The sequence below is a fragment of the Equus caballus genome, chromosome 1 (assembly GCF_041296265.1).
Source record: "Equus caballus isolate H_3958 breed thoroughbred chromosome 1, TB-T2T, whole genome shotgun sequence".
Lineage (NCBI taxonomy): Eukaryota > Metazoa > Chordata > Mammalia > Perissodactyla > Equidae > Equus > Equus caballus.
Genome location: NC_091684.1, coordinates 165,772,622 through 165,787,927, shown reverse-complemented (window position 1 = coordinate 165,787,927; position 15,306 = coordinate 165,772,622). Strand labels below are relative to the sequence as shown.

General features: G+C 38.2%; 1 long non-coding RNA gene across 1 annotated transcript in view; it reads right to left on the bottom strand.

The window, feature by feature from the left end:
• Positions 1–15,306, bottom strand: part of LOC111768345 (uncharacterized) — a 90,788-nt gene that overhangs the window by 51,126 nt on the left and 24,356 nt on the right. The gene's annotated exons all lie outside the window — the stretch shown is intronic.

Here is a 15,306-nt window from a genome sequence, read left to right as displayed (position 1 = left end):
GGTTTATTGAAAACGGCCCTGCCCATTCATTTATATGTTGTCTATGGCTGCTGTCATTATATGAAAGAAGGGTAAGTAATTGCAACCGAGACTGGCCTGCAAAGTAAAAAATATTTACTACTTGGCCCTTTACAGAAAAAAAATTTGCCAACTCCTGCCATAATGGACCTAAAAAATATACGTTTAAGAAGAGTAGAGGGCATATGGGTATATTTGCTATATTATTTTCCCCTTCCTCCCACCATTTAAATTAGAAACAGTTTATTGTCTAAGAATCAGTAGAATTAGGCCCCGTCTTTTGTTTAGTAATGCTGGTGAACGGAAAAAATAAATGCATAGTTGGTATTATATGTATATAACTATTTCTCACGGTGTAACACCCAACAGGAATTTATATCAGGAATCCACATTGTTTGTGTAATTACAATGTCCTTCTAAGAAGTATAGAGCTGGTGACATGGAAGACCTCTGGTTCTTAATTGGATTCAGGATTTGTGGAGAGGAGAAGAGCTCTGTAAAAGAAAGGAAGAAAAATTTGGGCAGTCCTGTAGGGAGGCAGAGAGCGAGACAGAGAGAGAGAGAGAATATGGACAAACAGAAGATTATGAGGGCTAAGCACAATTTTAGCCCCTTCAGAGCTGTCCTCAAAACCTTCCCAAAGTCTGCACATGGCATGAATGCTTGATGCAGAGGATTTTGTTGTGAAAACCTGGAGAGGGTGGAGTTTCACATTTGAGGTGAGGCATAGCTGGACCCCAAGAGACAAAGAAAGACAGGGGAATTAACAGAAAACTCTGGGAAGGCCCTGGGATTCAAAAGCTGCATAGTTGAGCGGTTCAAGACAACCTTGCCTCGGTCTCCAGAGGCAGGAAGGGGCAGCTGATATCTGATTGTATAACCAATAAATATTTGTGGAATGGTGAGCTTGCACAAGTTACTTAACTTTGTTGAGCCTCATTTCTTCAAATGCGGTAAACGGTACAAGAATGGGGTAAGTGGTAAGTGGGGACAAGAACACTTACTTCTCAGGGTTTTTGTGAGGATTAAATGAGGTCATTCATGCAAAGCTGGTAGCCCTATATTTGGTACACAGTAGGGTCTCCACGAGTGGTTAATATTATTATTACGACTTCTCTTATTTCATCATTCTCGGCGTAGTGTCAAGCACATAGTAGGTCCTCAAACAGTATTTGTTGCATACAAAATAGAAAAATTTTCTCTCCATGTCAAATGTTAGCCCAGTGTGAAACAATATATACCTTTTAAAAAGTGCCTCACTTTTACATTTTGATTATGACTGAAAGGAACACCAATGCAACAACTTGCTGGAACTGTTATGAAACTGGGATTATTATAGTAGTAAGTTCCTTTTACTTACAGTAGCCTTAACATTATCAAACCTATGAGGCCCTGGAGACACATTGGCCCTACACTGTTGTAACATACCACGCAGAAATATCACAGACCATTGATGATTATAATCAGATACTCACAAGTTTGATTGAGACAAAGAGGCAAAGAAGACAGCAGAAAAAAAAAATCTATTCATTTTAGAAAAATGCGAATAAGGGAGTCATATGAGGAAAATGTTCTTTTTTCCTCAGAGCATTTCAGAAAACTGTGCATTTTACAACTGGCTACTTCTTCCCTTTACATTTGAAGCCATGACAAGATCAAAAAGGAAAATGGACCTTCAGCTCTGGCCTGTCTATGACCTTCAGCAGAGGTTAATTGAGATGGAAAAGAAAAAGTACCAAATCTTCTCCTGCATGATTATAGTGCACATTCCCATCCCTTTTTGTATCATTATAAAGTATTAGAGCCAACCATTAAAAAGGACTGAATTTATAAAACTCCTCATAATTCAAACAAGAGCCAGAGAACCATAAAGTTTGAATCCAGATTCTCTTTTACCTTGTGTGTATGGTGCGGTTTTGGAAGCGTGTTCACGTACACTATCTCATTCAATTCTCATGACAACTCTACAAGGTAAGCAGGCATAACTGCCCTCCATTTTATAGAGAAGCATATTGAAACTCAGAGAAAGTAAAGGTTTCATCCACTTTCACGTGGTTAGAAAGTGCCAGAGAGGCCTTTCAACTCTTGGTCCACTGCTCTTTTGACCACATCACACTGTCTTGGTCCATGAATCCCCAGGGTAAAGGGCACAGGGAGACTTTGCATCTCCAGGCCCTGCACTGGTCGTCCTTCTGTGAAACACATGCGAAGATGACATTTATCATGTTCGAATGTGAATGTAAAATGACACTCAGCTTGAAGGATACTAGGTCACATTCATGAAAAAGGTAACCACAGAAGTTCAATGTTGTCTGAATCATGTGTTCCTCCATGGGAAAGGCACTATTCTGTGAAATGTTAGTATGATTACTTGGAAGGACATCATATTTATTCATTGAAAATAAATTAGACCTGGACCAATTTTTAAATGTTTATATTTTCTGGGCATAGGGTGAAATACCTTAAATAAAACTTATCTCGAAAGTTATTATATTATAGAGTCACTTACCTTTTTGAGAGATATAGAGCCAACATTGTCTGACCAAGGTCCCCTCCACAGTTAACACTCAACTTTATCTTCTTTCACCTCTAATGAGATTCACATTTGAAAAATGAAGAGAATCCTGAATGCTTAATGACTCTTGGATTCTCTCTGAGAGAAACCCAGCCCAGATTTAAGGAAACCATAACATTTTTTCTCATTTAAATATGGAACATATGATATATATCAAGACTTCTTTTTACAATTAAAACACACAAAAATTGATATGTGGGGCTGAAGTTTTAGACTTGTTTTTGTCATATGTTGTACAAAAGGAAGCAGAACATATGAATGGCCAAATTGAATACATCTTGGGAAGCTATTTTTAGAGGATGAGAAACATTTGAAAGCATCAACTACACATTTCCTTTTTTAAACATCTGGAATGTTAACATTTAAAGTCTTTTATCTGAAGCAGTATGGTACGTGAGAAAAGAGCTGTAATTTTATAGTTTAAGGTTAAAACACCACTATTCAACTTTCAGTCTGTGTGTCTGCATGGCTGGGGGCTAGAGCTACAAGATGGAGTGGGGTACACTTATTTGAGGGGATCGAAAGGTGGACATAAAGACTAGGGAATACAAATTCATTCAAGCTGGTTGAGAAAGGCTCTGTTTTTACCTTTGTTTTGACTTGGAGACATGGATTATCTGTCTTGATCTGATTATTCTTTTCCCTCTTTGCCTCAACAATCCTGTTGCTGTTTGAAGTCCAACACACAGGCAAACCCCAATGGACTATGAACAGAGAAACGCAGTTTATAGGTGCTCTGTGTTTGTCAAAAATAGGCGTTACCCTAAACATTTATAAGGGAGATGTCTATCCCAGAGTTGGAACATTCTGAGTATCACAGCTTAGAAATAATATCCAGTTTAAAGAACCTGAATAGGTATATTTCACTGGAGAAAAGGCGTCTTTTAACTATATTTTGGAGATTTCAAAACATTATCTTCTGAAGTATCTGACAGACAGACCGTGACGTGGAGTTTGTAGATTGCATCTTGATTAGCCAGGATCGTTACACAGTCCGTTTCAGAAAAGCAGTTTCTATAGCATGAGATGGGACTGAGGTGCGAAGGGTGAATACAGATTGTTAGGCCTTAAAAATATCTGGGAATGTTTCTGATAATATTCTTTTACCATGCTATCAACTTTTCAGTTAGTGGTTGCTCTAATTTTTGTGTTTCAGTATAGAAACCTTTCAAATTAATGAAGAGAATCAAAATGATTCACAAAAAAACATGTATCCAAGACATCATTACACCCTCACATCAAATTCAGAGCTTCACATCATAAATAACTTATTGGCTGCTGACATTTTTAAGATCATATAATACAGGGATTCCTTATCTTGAATTCATAAACTTCTGACTTTTTTTCAAAATTTTATTTATATGTGTAAAGTTTGGGGGTGGGAGTATATGTGTGTGTTTTTTTTGGAACAAGACGACACAGCCACACCCCTGCCCCCTTCCCTGGGAAGCTTGGGCACAGGTGAGCTGGGCAGCTACAGGCCTCAAAAGACAAAGCAGAGGGAAGTCTGAGGGTGTTCCTTTCCTGTCCAGAGGCACAGGTTGCCACTGCTGCGGCTCCTCCCAGCTCCTCAGATGTCCAGGAACTAGGGAGGAAATAGAGCAGGACCACAGCCTTCATTAGATTCTCAAAGGAATCCATGAGTCTATGAGCACCCCTACATCCCGGAAGTTAAGAACCACTGATAATAAATAAGTCAGACAAATCTGCATGAGACTATTCAAACACAAGGTCTTAGAGACTCTGTTTTCGTACTCCTTTCTTTCCTTTATTTCTTGGCTCTTCATTCAATCCTGTACACTATGCTAAGTGTTGAGGTCCATTCTTGGTCTAGTGTTCCTATATATGCATAATAAAGTTCATAAGGAGAGGCATAGAGAATGCCTCCTTTTCAATTCTGTATAAAGTATCCACCTGAATCTTAGTTGCCATTCCTGCTCTTGTGAAGCAGTTAGACAATGAAGAAAGGAATTGAAAAGTTTCTTCTTCTCCCTCCTTCTTAAGCTAAGAGCCTAGAGCAAGCCACTTTCCTGAATTTTAGGCCTGGACATTGAGCTATAGCAATCAAAAGTCAAAGGTACTTACTAAGCAGGACGCCAAATCTAACCAACAAAAAACTACTTACCAAGTTTTCTAGATTTATCATCTCTTTGCTTTTCCTATAAAAAACCCTTCTACTTTAAGTCTTAGGACCTCTAAGTAATACTTAAAATACCACCCTATTCCAACCAGCCAGGAAGGGAACACGGTATCTGACATTGCCTAGGCTCCATTCATGACACCTTCCTGACCTTTGTATTTCTATAGTGCCCAATTCTTTTATTTATATGTTTCCAGTTTGCATCCTGGCCCCTCTGTATAGGGGCTGGAAGGGCAGAAATGAGGAAAGATTAAGAGGTGAGACCAAAAGGCTACATTTCGAACGGACTAAGATCTTTGCTTTTTATATCTTGATTGGACTCTATAGACTTTTTTTTCTTGAATTTGCTTGATCAGTATTTGAATTGCTACCTTCATCGTGGCTTTCAATAAAACTAAATAAACTTATGGTTTTCATGGAATTATAGTTATATGCATCCACTAAATATAATCTGAATCATTTAAAATAAACATTATTTAAAATAATCTGAATCATAAAAAATATTCCTTGTATGAATAGCCTATTTTTCTGAACATACTTATAAGTTGTTTTGAAACTCAAAAGTACCAATGTTAATAACATCCATAATTACTTCTCTGCAACTTATGCTGTTATGTATTATGTGAGAAAAACCGGTAAAAAGGATTTAAAAAATTAGAGTCCTCGACTTGAATTAAATAAGTGAGAGATAGAAGAAATTATAGTACTTATGTTGGGAAAGCTATTTTTCAGCTTTTGAGTTTGTTAGTTATGGCATAACTAAAAAAACTGAACGCCTACATACCAGCATACACAATGGATTTTAGTTAGGGAAATTGGTTTTAGCAAAAGACAACTGGAAATGATTTTTAAAAAATCCTTTCCCTACTTCTATCTTACTTACTGAGCAAAACTCTAATCCTCTTAAAACCCAGCTCCCCACCTACTCCCTGCCTGCACCAAACAGTAAAGATAGCTAGCAAAAAACACAGGCTGACTCCGTTTTAATACTGAAGTGCTCATTTGTCTCATCTTAGATTTATATTCACAGGGCCTTCACAAACCTACTACATTTACCTAGTCAACTTATTCTTCTATTTTCTAGGCTAACACTTTCACACCCACACTCTTTCCTTTTTCCTCCAATTTCTAACAGTTTTCTCTCCTCTTCATTCTTAGCTAATGATCTTGCCTCTCATTTCAATTCAAAATTGAGAAATCAGAAGAGAATTACTTCATCTTCCCATACCACATCCAGCTCCACGTACCCTGTCTTCTCCTCCTTTATATTGGTGAATCACGTTCCTATGTAAGGCCAACCCCTCCACTTGCACAAGGATCCTGTTCCCTCTGGACCATGCCAGGGCTTCACCGCTACAATTATCCTGCCTGACTCACTTATCTTGTTTTACTTTTCTCCTGGATCATCCTCAATCAGCATACACAGGCTGTAATATCTCTCGTTAATAAAATACTTCTCTCTAGACCCCACATCCTCTCTATCTATTGTCTCATTTCTTTGTTTTTCCTTGCAGTAAAACCTTCAAAAGCCTTCTGTGTCTATAGTCTCCATATCCACCTCTTCACTCCCTTTTCTCCCAAACCCACTCCATTCAGGCTGTTTTCCCCATTGCTCCACAGAAACCATTCTTGTCAAGACCCTCAGCATTCTCCTTGTAGCTAAATCCAATGGTCAGTTCTTAGTTTTCATCTTACTTGACTAATCAACAAAATTTGACACAGTGAAGCTCTTTTTCTTGAAACACATTCTTCTTTCTTTGCTTTTTGAGACACCATGCTCTGCTGGTGTTCCTCTGACCTCAGAGAACTCTCTTTCATAGTCTGCTTTGCTGAATCCTACAACTCCATCACTTCCACATGAAGTCCCAGTCCTTTTTTTTTTTTGCCTTCAATTCGCTTCCCTCGGTGTTTTCAGCTCTTTTGTGGTTTAACATCTAAATGCTGATGCCTTCCAAATTTACATCTTGATCCTCGAAATTTCCCTGAGTTCCACACTCATGTATCTGTCTACTCATCTTCACTTGAACAATTGATACATATGTCTGCATCTGCAGTAAAGTAAAGCAGAAAAATGGCCGAAATTATACCTCCCTATTATGGACTGAATGTTTGTGTCCTCCCTAAATTAATGCATTGAAATTCTAAACCCATTGTAATGGTGTTGGGAGACAGCCTTTGTGGAAGTAATTAGGGCTAGATGAGGTCATGAGGGTGGGACCCTAGTCTGATGGGATTAGTGACCTTATAAGAAGAGACATGAGAGAGCTTGCTCTCTCTCTCTTTACCGTGTGAGGACACAGTGAGAAGGTCTAGCCAGGAGGAGGGCCTTCCCCAGAAACTGAATTGGCTGGCACTTCCCAGTCCTCCAGAACTGTGAGAAATAAATTTCTGTTGTTTAGGTCCAATCTGTAGTATTTTGCTATGGCATCCCAAGCTGATTAATACACTCCCCTTTGTCTTCCAACCTGCTCATCCCAGGCTACCCCTTCTTCATAAGTGGCACTAGTATGTATCCACTTGCTCAGGTGTGTGAACCAAGAGGCATCCTTGACTTTCTTCCCTACATTCCCCATCCAAATTCACCAACAGATCCTATCAGGTCTTCCTTCAGAATATATCCTGATTCTTGACCATTTCTTGCCACCTCAACTATTACCAACACCACCCAAGACACTTGCCTTTTTAACATAAACTTTTGCAAAGTTTTCTAATGGGTCTTCCTGCTTCCACTCTTCCATATCCCCATCCTCAGCTCCAACCCAATATTCCCCACACAGCAGCCAGAGATATCTTTTAGAAAGGCACGTTAGAAAATGTTACTTCCTGGGGCTGGCCCCGTGGCCGAGTGGTTAAGTTCGCGTGCTCCGCAGCAGGCGGCCCAGTGTTTCGTTGGTTCGAATCCTGGGCGCGGACATGGCACTGCTCACCAAACCACGCTGAGGCAGCGTCCCACATACCACAACTAGAAGGACCCACAACGAAGAATATACAACTATGTACCAGGGGGCTTTGGGGAGAAAAAGGAAAAAATTAAAATCTTAAAAAAAAAAAAAAAAAAGAAAAGAAAATGTTACTTCCTCTGCCTGAAACTTTTTGTGGTAACCCAGCATGTTCAGAATAAAATCCAACTACCTAAGTGTGACCTGCAAGGTCCTCCATAATCTGGCCATTGTTTCTATCTCCATCTTTATTTCCTGCCATTTTTTTTTAATTTTGCTTTGCTCTGGCTATATTTGCTACTTCTAAGTATGCCAACCTTGTTCTTTCCTCAGGCCCTTTGCAGGAGCTATTTATTCCTTCTGGAACACTCTTCTCCCAGAGCTTTGCAGTGTTCCCTCCCTCACTTCATCTAGGTCTCTGTTCAAATGGCACCTCTTCACAAAGCCTTCTCTTGAGCACTGTATCTAAAATAGCCACTACCTTGCCTTTCTCTCTCCCTTTCCCCGCTCTATTTCTCTGCATTGTACTTACAATAATTTATTTCTTTATCAGCTATCTCTTCTATGAGAATGTAAGCCCCATGAGGACAAGATGTTTGTCTTGTTTACCATTGAATCTCCAATACCTTGAAGAGCCCTTATTAACAAGCAGCTATTCAATAGCTATGTGTTGAATGAATGAGTCAAGTTTTCAAATGTTTTTCCAAAGATAAAGAAATTGCTATTTATGAATTTTAAGGTGTGAAACCTATTTTGAAAAATGTGTTCTCTTTTGATTGAGGAATAAAAACAAACAAACAAACACATGGCACAATAGCCAAGGCTAATTCTTTGTAAACCAAGAAGATTTCAAAGTGGCAAAGGTGGAGGTATCAGCAGAGTTTACCACCTCGGTTACAACAACAGTTAGAAAGTAAAGTAAGTGGAGGAAACAAAATGACATGTGCTTTTTGGATCTTTGAGTGAGCATGAGGGTGAAAGGGGTTTGCTTCTACTGTGACAACCATAATCTTCCCACCTCACGTCTTTTGAACTACAATTGTCACATCTTATTTGGGCTTTCCTAAAGACCGTGTTGAGGCTGCTAAGGACTCCAGCAGAGAAGACTAGTCTGCTCTCTTCCCTCTTGACTTCTAGCTCTCCAAAGAGCCCCAGCTTTCCTGCCATTTATCTTCCTCCATCCCAAATTCCAACACCGATATTGCCCCTATTAAGATTCTGCACCATCCCCCAAAACGTAACATCTTATCATAATTTTTACCTGGCCTTTATATTCTAAAGCGAATACAATGCCATCCCTGAAATAAAACAGTAATAACTGTTTAGAATATTAATGTGAAGAAACAACCAGGACTTTTCACTCAGGTGTGAAAATGTACTGATGTAAAGAGAATAAACCAAAGCACTATTGATTTAATAAGCAGTGGATCTAAAGGTTATGCTAAGTAGTTTATCCAATCACAGTCTTAAATACATCTCTGGGCACTGACTGGATATAATTGGGAATAAGAATAAAGAGCAAGCACCAAAAGATTAAATCTAAATTAGTCAGCCGTTCAAATGAGCAAGCCCTTTGTGGACTACATTGGTCATCACCACCCTCCAATGACATCCTAGGACAAATGCTCAGAACAACTAATTCTTTCCATGGTTGCTAGGTTGGCCTTGAGCAGCAAAAGGCAACTGGATTTATTTTGTTCTGGCAGCAGCTCAGTGGGAACATAAACTAGCAATGCAGGGAACAGAAGGTCTACACAGAATAGGAAGCTCTCCTCATATACTATACTAAACCCTCAAATGCCAGCTACGCTTAAACCAGAAGCAATGCAAGTGGTAAACACTAACATTTTCAAAGAACTGTCTAATATTCATGGCAGAATTTATAAAAGGTGACTTTGAATAATCCTTTCCCAGCAAACCTGTAAAAGTTTTATAAAATATGCTGCAAAAATGACTCACAGTAGATGTAATTACCGTGCAACCTTGGAAACTGATGTAAAAAATTCAGCTGCCAGCATGTTAACAGCCACCTAATATATGGGTTGTTTGATTGGACTCTTTGGGCAAAACTGCAAAATTCCTAACCCATTGCTGCTATATATTTTATCAGGGCCAAATTTAGCTACTTTCATTTTTTAAAATGCCATTTTAGACATCACAGTGAATCAAGTCAGTGTTGCTTAATTGCTTGCATACATTACAATCTAATCCATTTCCCCGAACACTAATTTAACTAGTTATTATTTATTTTTATTTTTTGGAACAGCAACAGAGTTCTGATGCCTGAACTATGAAACTTGGCAAAATCATTGCTTTCTTAACAAAAAACTGTAGGAATCAGCAGTGAAATTTCCTCCTCTATGCAGTCAGCAACTGTTTCCCAGTTTTTTCTTTTAAACATATTCGTTTTAAATTAACAGTTTGGTGTAAAAATGGTTCATTGCCCATATTCTGTTTTCAATTATAATATAGTATTTTTGTGGGCAGGGAGAAAAGCCAAATTTTAGAGGGGTCACACCTCATATTTTCACCCTGTGCCTTATGTCCATCTTTTGGCCTTGACTGAGGTGATCAGGTACATTGTCAATTTAACAGCTAATAATGCCAACCAAATATGTCAGCTTTTGAAAGATGTCCTCTTATTACAAAACGTTCACTCTATAATCATCACCATCTTAGGCTTTGGTCTTACGGGTTGTCACCTTTGGAAAATTGAATTTTTGCAAAAGTGATTCAATGCTAATGTCACCACAGGCATTTGCTATTTAAGTGATCTTTACAATAAATCATTTAGAGCTAGGCTTGAGGGGGCCTGCCCAGTGGTGCAGCGGTTAAGTGCACACGTTCTGCTTCGGTGGCCCGGGGTTCATCGGTTCCCAGGTGAGGACACAGCACTGCTTGGCACACCATGCTGTGGTAGGCGTCCCACATACAAAGTAGAGGAAGATGGGCATGGATGTTAGCTCAGGGCCAGCCTTCCTCTGCAAAAAGAGGAGGATTGGCAGCAATTAGCTCAGGGCTAATCTTCCTAAAAAAAAAAGAAAAAAGAAATAGGTTTGACCCCTCTGTTTTATAATGGAATAAGCCTATCCTTTTCCCCAAAATTTACCTATTTGGTAAATTTACATATATAACATTTTCTCCTAAGAGAGGGGCCTATCCCAACTGTGGGTAGAAGAGTGGGTGGTAAAGAAATGCTCCATTGGCCTTCTCCCAGATTAATATTTGGGACTCTTAGGCTCACCCAAATACAGCAGTCACACAAAATGAGTTGAGCCCTCAATCTAAGACCTTTGTTACATATCCCCTCTTTATTCTAAGACTTATATTGCAAGTGGGCAGGGATTTGGTCTTATTGATCTTTGTACCCCAGTAAATATTTGTAAAATTGAATTCTCAGTTTTGTGCAGTTGAAACAATACCTCATCTAATTATATGGCTCACTCTGGCAGAAAACACCCTTTGATTGACTTACAGAAAATTAAAATTAATTTTGTAGAGAAGAATTTTTTTAAAACCATATAAAAATTTGCCAAGGAGGGGAGCATTAGTGGGAAACCCTTCAAGTGTATCAATAACAATAAAGGCTCTCTGTTTTTTACAGTTGCGTGTTTCATAATTACAGGTATTGAAACAAATTGTTCTGCATAATTAATTTCAGTTCCATATAAATATACTTGTAAATGCTGTATGAAATTGAACTTGCCAGCACTCAATCTGTTTTGAGGATTAGAATCCTTTGCCCCTAGTGTGGTGAAATGCAGCAAATGCTCACCTAGAAATTATTTTAACTGCAAACACTGCTTAAACTTTTAATCAGCTTAACATGTTTAGTTAAGTCATTGTGGCCAGTAATTAGAAGACTCAAGTCTACTTAGCCAGTGCATCTTAGTCTATAATTCTGAACCACATACATTTCAGAACTACAACTTCACTTCAGAAGTCTGTAGAGATTTAGGGAAAAAAACAAAAACACCAAGATTCAGAAAGCTTTGAATTGTTCAGAACTCACAGGGATTGGTAAAATTCCACACATCTACAGAGTTTAACTACTATATAATTCATATCAAGTAATTTTGGGTCTAATAGTGACAAAAACAATCAAGTAACTGTGAAAACAGTAATCATTAAAAGAACTTCTATATATTGGATTTCTAAACATACATGCTAGAAATGATGGCAATGCAGACCATTATTTCACTTTTGAAAGCAATAATTAAGAATGATTTTTCCAGCTCAAAACCATTAATTACAGAAATACAACATCCCCCTTAGGCCTCCATTAACATTTTATATAGTTAAAAAGACAATAATGGTTCCTTCCTGGGTTTCAGCACCAAAAAAAAAACAACCAACCAAACAAACAAAACAAAAAACAGAAAAAAGAGATGATAATGATGCTGCAGTGAAACAGGAAGAATGCAAAAAGAAACCTTACTTCCATTCTGTCCAAAGTTCTTAAAAAAATGAGGAATGCTTGGATTCTGATGCTAAGGTTCAGAATGAAAAGAATATTGAAAAACGTCAAATTGCAGAACTCTTTTCCCAAAGGGGATCCCATGGTAAGTCTACTACCTGGGGTGAGGCACTGGTCAATCTGTTCTGGCAAGGGAGGCCAGACACGTTGGAGGTTGACAGTCCTGTCACTCTCAAGCAGTGGGAAAGAGTTGCTGAAGGAAATAAGCACTTTACAAAAGGCAATAGAAAGAAAGGTTCTGATCAACATAGGAAATATTTTCTGTTTTTTAGAAGTAGTGAGGAGCCAGAAGATTTAAGAGTGTCAGCGGAAGTGAATTCCCTTCGATGGCCTCTACTTCACTATATGCCTGGATTAGGGAAATCTATTTACAAAGATCAACAATAAAACTAGATATATCCTCTAGGAGTCTCAGGAGAATAGCAGCAAACACGACAGCAACTACTTGCATTGGTTCAAAATTTAACCAAGAACAAGAATGCTTTCACGTATATTATCTCAATCAATCAACATTAGCACCCTAAATGTGGACAAGGCTTGGCATTTCCATTTTACAGAAAAAGAGGCTTTAAAGAAATTGCCAGCTGTTTCCAAAAAGATATCTGTCACTCTTGGTAAAAATATGTTTGACCAAACTGAAAAAGAACCACATTAACAGATATGGAAAATTTGTCAACAATAGCCTGTATTAAAAGTTACATTTTACATTATATGGTACTCATTTTGTTCCACACTGGGATCTTATGTTTGGTTTTTTGCTTTTGCTTTTGTTTTTATCAGGCAGAAAGTTCAAATACCTGGTCGTCTCATTCAAAATCAGAAATCTGGCAACCTCCAGGCTTAAATAGAGAGCTTAAGAGAATGGACCATTTATAGCAGAGAACGATCTCTAATAGCCTTGTTCCAAGCTCAGAACACTTTGCGCTAACTTACAATGTTTCGACAAAAGAAGAAAGTCATCATCTCTGGTCTGCTCTCTTCCGGATAACTTTCTAAACTGCATCAGTTGCCCAAATTGTGGTGGAGTTGCGGGGAAGGAAGGAGACTGGCGAGCGCTGCCAGGTGGAGTGACCCTCTGGATTGATCACAAGGTACTAACTTTCCCATACTTTCAGATGCCACACTAAATTCATCCCCAAATCAGGGGGTTTGGCCCTGCAAATCTAGTTCTAATTCTGTTGCTGGGGATGACACAGAGAAGTAAAGCCTCTTTTATGTTTGCTGAATGACAATGGAATATTTAAAGTACCTCGGAGACAGAAAGGACTTAATAAGATTTAGTTCAAAACACTTCTGACTGATTTTTTTCACCCACTCACTGGAAGGTGTTTATTTAAGACATGCAAGGAACCACAGGAGGTAAGGGAAAGGCTTGCAGTAAGGTTCTGATACTGTGAATTCTTAAAATTTTACTTATAATTAAGAACTTTCTTGTGACTTCCAATCTTTAACACTGGTGCATAGGAACTGGCCTGTACTTTATTTTCTCCTGAGCTAAATGATATTGCCCTGTAAAGGAGAAGAGAACAACGTAACGGCAAACTTTATAAAGAAGATTGCCCGACTGGGGCCAGAGGAACTTTCAGTACATTGTGTCCAGGAATACGTGTGTAGTACTATTCCACGTCCTCTTTACTGATAATTTAACGCTGCCTCTAAATTTAATGCCTATTGCCTTTTCACCAGAAAGCAGTTTTCAGTGATGATAATGATGATGGTCATTAGGGCCTTAGAGAGTTTTAAAAGGATCCAAGGATGAATGAATAAATAAAAACCACGATGACTCATTCTGCACCCAAAGCCTTTAGTATAACACGTAGCTTAGCAGAGTTCCCCTCCCCACAAAACTGCACTATTTAATATATGTTAAATGTCTTTTTCAAACAAAACGAGTATAATTTATTCAAAGAATACCATGAGATTGTGGAATGTCAGGAATCAAGTAGGTACGCTGCAAAAACAAAATACATTTTACCAGATTAATCTTTTTCTCTAAATCTAGTTCTCATAGAACATAACCAGAATGTGTCAGGCTCTCCGTTTATTCCTTCCTCCCTGACTGAGGGGAGCTTGTTCTTTGCTATATTTTCATTGCTTTTTTATTTTATGTTTTAAATATATTAAAGAATGCCAAGTTGAATTTCCGTCTAATATTGCTTCAGGTTAAGTAGGAAAAATAGGACACTGGATCTTAGAGCACCATCTTCCACATTATTAAATTAATACAAATCAATATTTCATAGTCATAGTCATAAAAATGTGAATGTATAGACCCTGCCCTTAAATACTAGCATACAGGCACAAAGATGTGTCTACAATTATTTTTATGAAGACATATGTAATAAGTATTTCCCCAAAACTAAAGTTGTCCCGGGGTGCTATGTTATGGCCATTACAGTGCATTTTATTTCACAAAGGATTAAACTATGGAAAATCCAAGGCTGCAAAAAGACTTAGCTATGCTCATTAGGCACTGAGTTTATTAGTATAGTCTCTGCTTTCCCTTTATGAGCCAATTTCAAAGCCATTGATAGGCTTTCTAATGACATGTGAAGTAGCCACTTCCCTGTTTTCCATACACTTATTTTCTTCTTGCAGCAGACGGTGGAGCAATGAAAAGGACACTGAACCAGAACTCAGATAATGAGGATTCTGTACCTAACTACCCACTAAGGAGCCAGGTGACTGATCTTGGGATGGGGACCAGAACCACCTGTGACTTGCTCTCTTCCCTGTAATACAAAGATAATCATACCACTGGGTTGGCGTGACATAATTGCTATTATTCTGTTTAGTCTGCAAAGAAACAATCACCAAAAGACCTAAAGAAGAGATGTTAGCGACAGAAAGTTTCTTGCTTTAAACAGATTCAATACTTTAAAATCTGTATTTAAACAAAAGATGAATGAGCAAATAGGTATTCACTTTACTTTAGAAATATCCAATATGGGAAATAATGCATTTTAAAAGCTAACTTCCATAAAATGTCCAAAGTACAATTCAATCTGCAAATATTGCATTCAAATGCACCTATAGTAAGGCCTGAGGTACAAGAACATTTTAAAACCCACAGAGGGGCTTTACAGGCAATTTAGGCTAATGTGATAAAGGAATAGTACATCAAATCGGGATTGATCGTTCTGAAACAAATTCAGTC